This window comes from Triticum urartu, unplaced genomic scaffold, assembly GCF_056163025.1.
Source record: "Triticum urartu cultivar PI428250 unplaced genomic scaffold, HENAU_Tu73 scaffold440, whole genome shotgun sequence".
NCBI classification, from domain to species: Eukaryota; Viridiplantae; Streptophyta; class Magnoliopsida; order Poales; family Poaceae; genus Triticum; species Triticum urartu.
The window spans coordinates 23103-32792 of record NW_028260621.1 but is presented as its reverse complement, the minus strand read 5'-3'; positions in this window follow the sequence as shown (position 1 = coordinate 32792).

Below are 9690 nucleotides of genomic sequence, written 5' to 3'. Positions count from 1 at the left end.
TTAGAGCGAGTTGAAGGAGTAGGTTTTATTAGCGGAGAAGAAGCAGTAAATTGGGGCTTATCGGGACCGATGTTACGAGCTTCTGGAATACAATGGGATCTTCGTAAAGTAGATCCTTATGAGTCTTACAACCAATTTGATTGGAAAGTCCAATGGCAAAAAGAAGGGGATTCGTTAGCTCGCTATTTAGTACGAATTGGTGAAATGAGGGAATCCATCAAAATAATTCAACAAGCTGTAGAAAAAATTCCTGGAGGACCTTATGAAAATTTAGAAGTCCGACGCTTTAAGAAAGAAAATAATTCTGAATGGAATGATTTTGAGTATAAATTTCTTGGTAAAAAACCTTCGCCCAATTTTGAATTGTCAAGACAAGAGCTTTATGTAAGAGTAGAAGCCCCAAAAGGTGAATTAGGGATTTATCTAGTAGGAGATGATAGCCTTTTCCCCTGGAGATGGAAAATCCGTCCACCCGGGTTTATTAATTTGCAAATTCTTCCTCAGCTAGTTAAAAAAATGAAATTGGCTGATATCATGACGATATTAGGTAGTATAGATATCATTATGGGGGAAGTTGATCGTTGAAATGATAATAGATAGGGTAGAGGTAGAAACTATCAATTCTTTTTCGAAATTGGAATTATTAAAAGAAGTCTATGGACTGATATCGATTCTACCCATTTTGACCCTCCTTTTGGGAATAACAATAGAGGTACTCGTAATTGTGTGGTTAGAAAGAGAAATATCTGCGTCGATACAACAACGTATTGGTCCTGAATATGCTGGCCCCCTGGGCCTGCTTCAAGCTATAGCAGATGGGACTAAGCTACTTTTTAAAGAAGATATTCTGCCATCCCGAGGAGATATTTCTTTATTTAGCATTGGACCCTCTATAGCAGTCATATCAGTTTTATTAAGTTTTTTAGTTATCCCTTTGGGATATCATTTTGTTTTAGCCGATCTTAGTATTGGTGTTTTTTTATGGATTGCCATTTCAAGTATAGCTCCTATTGGTCTTCTTATGGCAGGATATAGCTCAAATAATAAATATTCTTTTTCAGGCGGTCTACGAGCTGCTGCTCAATCCATTAGTTATGAAATACCATTAACTTTTTGTGTGCTAGCAATATCTCTACGTGTGATTCGTTAAAATAGATCTTTTTCCTATAAAATCCATTAACTATTTATATTCCTTTTCTTATTTAGTATTTGGGTTGGTAAGTTAAACTAGATAGCTATATGAGTGAAACAAAACAGCTTATAAATTTGTAGTAAAAAGAAAAAATCTCATTTCCTACGTACAAGAAAAAAGTGGAAGTAAACATAAGCAGTGTAAACTCTTTATCCCAAGGTTGATATTTTTTAATTAGTCATCATATCTTGAAGCGGCCAAGAATAAAGGATTCACGATATGGAATTCCATTACTAGAATACTCCTAGTTATTACTATAACTTAATAATCCATAAGAAGAATCCACCAAAAGTTAGTGAAGGGTTAGGAACACTAAAGTACATAAAGGATTAGTAATGGAAAATCTAAAACATTAGAGATTTTTGCCCATAAAAGGAATCATAATAAGGACTTGCAATTTGTAGAAATTATCAAGTAGTACTTTCTTCGGATTCCGATCCAGAGTATGTTCCCATTCACTTGTTAAGGAAATGGCTATCAAGAACGAATTAACCCTTTATCCATTTTTTCTTTTTAAATACCCCCTCCCTGGGGAAAGAAGAATAGTAAAAAAGATATGGAGTGCACTAGAAAAAATTTTCATTATTTCCTTCCTCTATCCATATTCATGCAGAATTGCTCATGAACTAATACCCAACTCTTTCCATTTATTAATTGAATTCCTATAACAAGTAACAAGTGTTTTATTCCAAGATTAAGTTATTACTGAACAAAGAAAAATTTTCATTATATTATAAAGGATGAGATCAATTCGGAAGCGCTTTTTCTTATTCTAGCAGACGGAATTCCTTTGGTCTAATTTAGGACTTTCAAATCTATTTTATTTTATCTAATTCTATCTACGCCCCCGGGGCTAGGAACAAAACAGTCCTTTCCTTTTTCTGATCATAGAGAAGCCGTATGAAGCTAAGGTTTCATGTACGGTTTTGAAATAGCGGTGGGAACTGTGATGTTATCACCGACTATGATTATCTAACAGTTCAAGTACAGTTGATATAGTTGAAGCACAGTCAAAATACGGTTTTTTTGGATGGAATATTTGGCGTCAGCCTATAGGTTTTCTGGTTTTTTTAATTTCTTCTTTGGCAGAATGTGAAAGATTACCCTTTGATTTACCAGAAGCGGAGGAAGAATTAGTAGCAGGTTACCAAACTGAATATTCCGGTATCAAATATGGTTTATTTTATCTTGTTTCTTACCTAAATTTATTAGTTTCTTCTTTATTTGTAACAGTTCTCTACTTGGGCGGGTGGAATTTATCTATTCCCTATATATCCTTTTTTGATTTTTTCCAAATGAATAAAGCAGTTGGAATTTTGGAAATGACAATGGGTATATTTATTACATTAACTAAAGCTTATTTATTTCTCTTCATTTCTATCACAATAAGATGGACTTTACCGAGGATGAGAATGGATCAGTTATTAAATCTTGGATGGAAATTTCTTTTACCTATTTCCCTGGGCAATCTCTTATTAACAACCTCTTCTCAACTTGTTTCACTATAAATAAGATAATACAATAATAGTAAGAATATTTTCAACACAAAAGCTCTCTCAAACAAGAGAAAGAAACATATCTTTTTCATAGATATTTAGAATGAATATGTTCCCTATGGTAACTGGGTTCATGAGTTATGGTCAACAAACAATACGTGCTACAAGGTACATAGGTCAAAGTTTCATAACTACCTTATCCCACACAAATCGTTTACCTATAACGATTCACTACCCTTATGAAAAATCAATTACACCAGAGCGTTTCCGAGGGCGAATCCACTTTGAATTTGATAAATGTATTGCTTGTGAAGTATGTGTTCGCGTATGTCCGATAGATTTACCCGTTGTGGATTGGAGATTTGAAAAGGATATTAAAAGAAAACAATTGCTTAATTATAGTATTGATTTCGGAGTTTGTATATTTTGTGGCAATTGTGTTGAGTACTGTCCAACAAGCTGTTTATCAATGACTGAAGAATATGAACTTTCTACCTATGATCGTCATGAATTGAATTACAATCAAATTGCTTTAAGTCGGTTACCAATCTCCATAATGGGAGATTACACAATTCAAACAATTAGGAATTCGTCTGAAAGTAAAATAAACAAAGAAAAATCTTCGAATTCAAGAACGATTACTGATTACTAAACTTTGATTTTGTCTTTCTGTTATAAAAATCTAATAATTCTTTATTAAACTTTAAAATTAAACTATAAAGAAAAACGAAAAACTACTGCTTATTGGAAATTATTTCTTATTTTAAATCAGACTAGATTTTCGTGATATAATATAATTTATAACTATAAGTTTATACACAAAAAAATACCCTAATCCTTTTTTCCTTCCTTGAATCCTTTAGTTTTAGTCAGTTCATGAAAAATTTTATACTATTAATTTCTTTTTATCCATAATGGATTTACCTGGACCAATACATGAGATTCTTATGCTATTTGGGGGATTTGTTCTTCTACTAGGGGGTCTAGGAGTAGTATTACTTACCAACCCCATTTATTCTGCCTTTTCGCTGGGATTAGTTCTTGTTTGTATATCCTTATTCTATTTTTTATTAAATTCCTACTTTGTAGCTGTCGCACAACTTCTTATTTATGTGGGAGCCATAAATGTCTTGATCATATTCGCTGTAATGTTCGTAAATGGCTCAGAATGGTCTAAAGATAAGAATTATTGGACTATTGGAGATGGGTTCACTTCACTCGTTTGTATAACTATTGTTTTTTCACTAATGACTACTATCCCAGATACGTCGTGGTATGGAATTCTTTGGACTACAAGATCAAACCAAATAGTAGAACAGGGTCTCATAAATAATGTTCAACAAATTGGAATTCATTTAGCAACCGATTTTTATCTTCCGTTTGAACTCATTTCCATAATTCTTCTAGTTTCTTTAATAGGTGCAATTACTATGGCTCGGCAATAAGAAAACTTAGAAAAAGTACAAATTATAAGAATTGCAAATCTAAAATAAATAACTAAAGAATCACAATTTTGATTTAGTAAAATCCATCTACTGCCAACAAATACCTCCTTTTTTTTTTTTTTTTTTTTCTTTTGTTGTGTAATTGTTCTATTGTAATTAATTGAATCGGTTCAATTCTTGCCCTCATATTGAAATGAATCGAGATTGATAAGGAGTTAGTTAATGATGTTTGAGCATGTACTTTTTTTGAGTGTCTATTTATTTTCGATTGGTATCTATGGATTGATCACAAGCCGAAACATGGTTAGAGCTCTAATATGTCTTGAACTTATACTGAATTCAATTAATCTAAATCTCGTAACATTTTCTGATCTATTTGATAGTCGCCAATTAAAAGGAGATATTTTCGCAATTTTTGTTATAGCCCTTGCAGCTGCTGAAGCCGCTATTGGACTATCCATTCTTTCTTCCATCCATCGTAATAGGAAATCCACTCGTATCAATCAATCTAATTTATTGAATAATTAGACTTTTGAATAATTAGACATAGAATCCTCTAAACAAAGGCGCACATATTAAAATAAATAGAAATCAATACTATTTTCTTAGTATTATTTGAGAATATCCATTTTTTTTAGTAGATTATTGCATAGTATTCTTTTTCACTTAAATGAATTTTTGTATTTGTAATTCATTGATATTGCAATTTGAATATTGCAATAATTTATATTGAAAAGACGATAGCCAATTTATTGGCTAATTCGAATTCGTCTGTACAATTCGTAAAATTCTTTCTTATTTCTTATTTATTGTTGAAATCCAAAATTAAAGTCTCTTGGCTCTCTTCACGCTTTCTCACAAACAGATTAAAAAATAGATTTTTTTTTTTGAAGTTTGGATAAACCATTGCTTCGTCTGGTGTCTACAATACATATGACTCATTATAGTACTAATTTCATTTTTACCAGATCGAAAAATTTTATGTTGAAAAGAAAAATTTATAGATCCAATGTCACATTCCGTAAAAATTTACGATACATGTATAGGATGCACTCAATGTGTACGAGCTTGTCCAACAGATGTATTAGAAATGATACCCTGGGATGGATGTAAAGCCAAGCAAATTGCTTCCGCGCCGAGAACCGAAGATTGTGTGGGTTGTAAGAGATGTGAATCTGCCTGCCCGACAGATTTTTTAAGTGTCCGCGTTTATTTAGGGCCTGAAACAACACGTAGCATGGCTCTATCTTATTGATACGTTACAAAAAACTTCACTCGAATCGTCTGATTCCTCTTTACCGAAGAAGCCTGTGCTCGAAATAATCGAGCACGGGCTTTTCTGGTCAAAACGTATCTTGTCTTTATCACTTTATCATGAGTTATTTTCCTTGGTTAACAATACTTGTTGTTTTGCCGATATTTGCAGGTTCATTAATTTTCTTTTTACCTCATAAGGGAAACAAAGTCGTTAGGTGGTATACTATATCTATTTGTTTATTAGAATTCCTTCTAATGACTTATGCGTTCTGTTATCATTTCCAACTGGAGGATCCCTTAATCCAATTAAAGGAGGATTATAAATGGATAGATGTCTTCGATTTCCACTGGAGATTGGGAATCGATGGACTTTCATTAGGATCTATTTTATTGACAGGATTTATCACTACTTTAGCTACTTTAGCAGCTTGGCCAATTACACGGAATTCGCGATTATTCTATTTCCTGATGCTCGCAATGTATAGTGGTCAAATAGGATTATTTTCTTCGCGAGACCTTTTACTTTTTTTTATCATGTGGGAGTTAGAATTAATTCCTGTTTACTTACTTTTATCCATGTGGGGGGGGAAGAGGCGTCTATATTCAGCTACAAAGTTTATTTTGTATACTGCAGGCGGTTCCATTTTTTTCTTAATCGGAGTTCTGGGTATGGGCTTATATGGTTCCAACGAACCAGGATTAGATTTGGAAAGATTAATTAATCAATCATACCCTGCAACCTTGGAAATACTTTTATATTTTGGCTTCCTTATTGCTTATGCTGTCAAATTGCCGATTATACCCCTACATACGTGGTTACCAGATACCCATGGGGAAGCACATTATAGTACATGTATGCTTTTAGCGGGAATATTATTAAAGATGGGAGCATATGGATTGATTCGGATCAACATGGAATTGTTACCTCATGCTCATTATCTATTTTCGCCCTGGTTAGTAATAATAGGAGCGATCCAAATAATCTATGCAGCTTCAACTTCTCTTGGTCAACGAAATTTCAAAAAAAGAATAGCTTATTCCTCTGTATCTCACATGGGTTTCATAATTATAGGAATTGGTTCCATAACCAACATTGGACTCAATGGAGCTATTTTACAAATATTATCCCATGGATTTATTGGTGCTACACTTTTTTTCTTGGCAGGAACCGCTTCTGATAGAATGCGTCTTGTTTATCTCGAAGAACTGGGGGGAATATCTATCCCAATGCCTAAAATTTTTACCATGTTTAGTAGCTTTTCAATGGCTTCTCTTGCCTTACCAGGAATGAGTGGTTTTGTCGCAGAATTAGTAGTATTTTTTGGACTAATTACTAGTCCAAAATTTCTGTTAATGCCAAAAACACTAATTACTTTTGTAATGGCAATTGGAATGATATTAACTCCTATTTATTTATTATCTATGTTACGCCAGATGTTCTATGGATACAAGCTATTTAATGTTCCAAACGCAAATTTTGTGGATTCTGGACCACGAGAACTCTTTATTTTAATCTGTATCTTTTTACCAGTAATAGGAATTGGTATTTATCCAGATTTTGTTCTCTCCCTATCCGTTGACAGGGTAGAGGCTCTCTTATCCAATTATTATCCTAAATAGGTTTGCTTTTTTTTACTCGTCTGCTCTATTAATGCAGAAATAAGTAAAAAAGTATATAATGCAGAAATAAGTAAAAAAGTATAATTAGATCTATCTCGAATTTTTGAGAACCCTTTGATAAGGCGTTCAAGGGGTTCTCAAATAAAACATAAAAGTAAAAACCTTCATTTCATGAAGGTTTTATTTTATGTAATCATTTAGGTGTTAATGTAAACGAACCATAACTATGTAAGCCTATTCCTAATAGATTTATACCAAAATAACAAATCCAAATTATAAGAAATCCTATCAAAGCTATAAGTGCAGAATTCGTACCCTTCCAATTTGGATTTGTTCTACTATGTAAATAAATTGCGAATATGGTCCAAGTAATAAATGCCCAAGTTTCCTTAGGATCCCAATTCCAATAGGATCCCCAGGCCTCATTAGCCCATACTGCTCCACAAAGAATACCTACGGTTAAAAGGGTAAATCCTAGGCTAATGACACGATAACTCCAAGAATCCAAACGCTCCGTTAATTGATATTTGTAATAATTTGGAAATGAAGGGACAGAGGTTCTTTTTAAAGCACTTCTTTTTGCATAAAAATATTTAATATCACTAAAGAAAAATGTTTTATTTAAAACATTTTTTTTCTTTTTAGAAAAGAAATGGAAATTATTTCGAAATCTAATGATTAGAATAGCGGCAGATAATAAGGATCCGCACAAAAGAGTTGCATAGCTTAATAACATCATACTGACATGCTCATTAACCACTGAGATTGTAGAGCAGGTACTAGTATCGTGGATTGATGCATTTCAGTTAAAAGACCCGATGTGGCAAAGCCTTGCGTTAAAATAGTACTTGGCGTAGTTATTGTGCTTAAATCATTTTTAGAGTTCTGTATTTTAGGAATGGTATGAAGAATATACAGGGCCCATGAAAGGAAGATCAATGACTCATATAAATTACTTAATGGAAAATGTCCCGAGGAAGCCCAACGAGAAACTAAGAATCCTGTTATAGAGAAAAAAGTAACTATCATTCCTTTTTCTGACGAATCGCGTAATCCTCCAAGTTCACGAACTAATAAGGTTATAAAATGAATCGTAATCACAATTGAAATCGTTGAGAAAGAGATATGAGTTAGTATATGTTCTAAAGTTGCAAATAGCATAAGGGGAAGGTCCCATTACAAAATTGTAAATTTCGAATTGATTTCTAATCTATTGTATTCTTTTTCAAGAATGCCGCCACTCGGATTCGAACCGAGATGCTTGAGCACTGCTTCCTAAGAGCAGCGTGTCTACCAATTTCACCATGGCGGCTAACTTCAAATAATAGGTAACTTAAAAGAATAATAGCTATTATCTTGGGAATCGTCGATATTGGGAAAGTCCATAAAATTTAGGAACATTAGAGTTTTCATTAAAATAGACTTCGTTTGGTAGTATCGTTTCCATTTTTTTTTTTTACAATAAACTCTTGCTTTGCCCAATAGAAACACAAACACTGCTTGAAAGAGTTGGAACTTCTTTTTTCTAACTTGCAATTATAGAACTAATTTTTTCTAATTAATTTCCCCTTTACATTTTGAAAATTCTTTCAATACAATGAAAAAAATCCAAAAGGGTTTCTATTTAATGATGAAATTAAAATAAAATGGATAAATAGAAAAGGCTTTTTGGATTTTTTAAAAATTTCTAGAATGAAAGTCTTTATGCTCTTATTAATAAGATTTACTAACCTTATGATTTTGGAGAAGATAGGTGGAAGTTGTAAGTCCTATTGTAAGAATACTCCACTTTTCATAATTTTCCTAATAGAATATGAGGATTCTATTAGGAAAATTATGAAAAGTTCATTGATAGGAAAAGAATACTTAGCACACAGTATACCAAACAAAACTTTTTTTTTCTTGTATATATAAGATAAGAGGGGTTTTTTGTTCTAAGAATATTGTACCGAGTAATTCGACACATAAAAGTACATTCAAAGAAGAATCCAAATTATTAAATAATTGGAATTCTTTTTTGATAAGTCAATTCATATTATTCCAAAATCTTATTATTTGTTTGTTGCCCAGAAAAACCCTTTGGTTTTGGATGCTCATTACCGCTCGAAAATGATCTTGATTTTACTAAAGAATAAGATTGTACTATGGAAAAATAAGTCTTTTTCTTCCAAATATTTTTACGAATACGCTTTTTTGACATTGAAGTACGTTTTTTTGGAACTGCCATTCAAAAAGGAAATTACTTTTTTCTAGTTGTATGTGAAAGACATCTATTGCTGCAAATCAATCCTTCTTTCTTCTTTTTATTAGTATTTATACTTAGATACTGAAAGATACTTAAATTTTGAATTATTTTTTACTTCATTTTGTCTAATGCGGATAAGACAACAAGAATTTTTTAACATTTTTTCTTTATATATTTTATACTTTTTTTTTAATAATATAGAATATATAGAAGGGTTTCTCATTTAAATCTATTTATATCTATTTATATATCAAGTATACTCCATATATAGATATATGGTATGGAAGCCTATCCCCCATATAAGATAAGACGGGGGGATAAAAAGAAGGGAAAATGAAAATAGTTAATTAAGTTCAGAATGGTATTCCATAAAGGAAAGGAATTCCAATCAAAACAAAAAATACTGAGTCTCTTAAACAAGACATTCTAAAACTT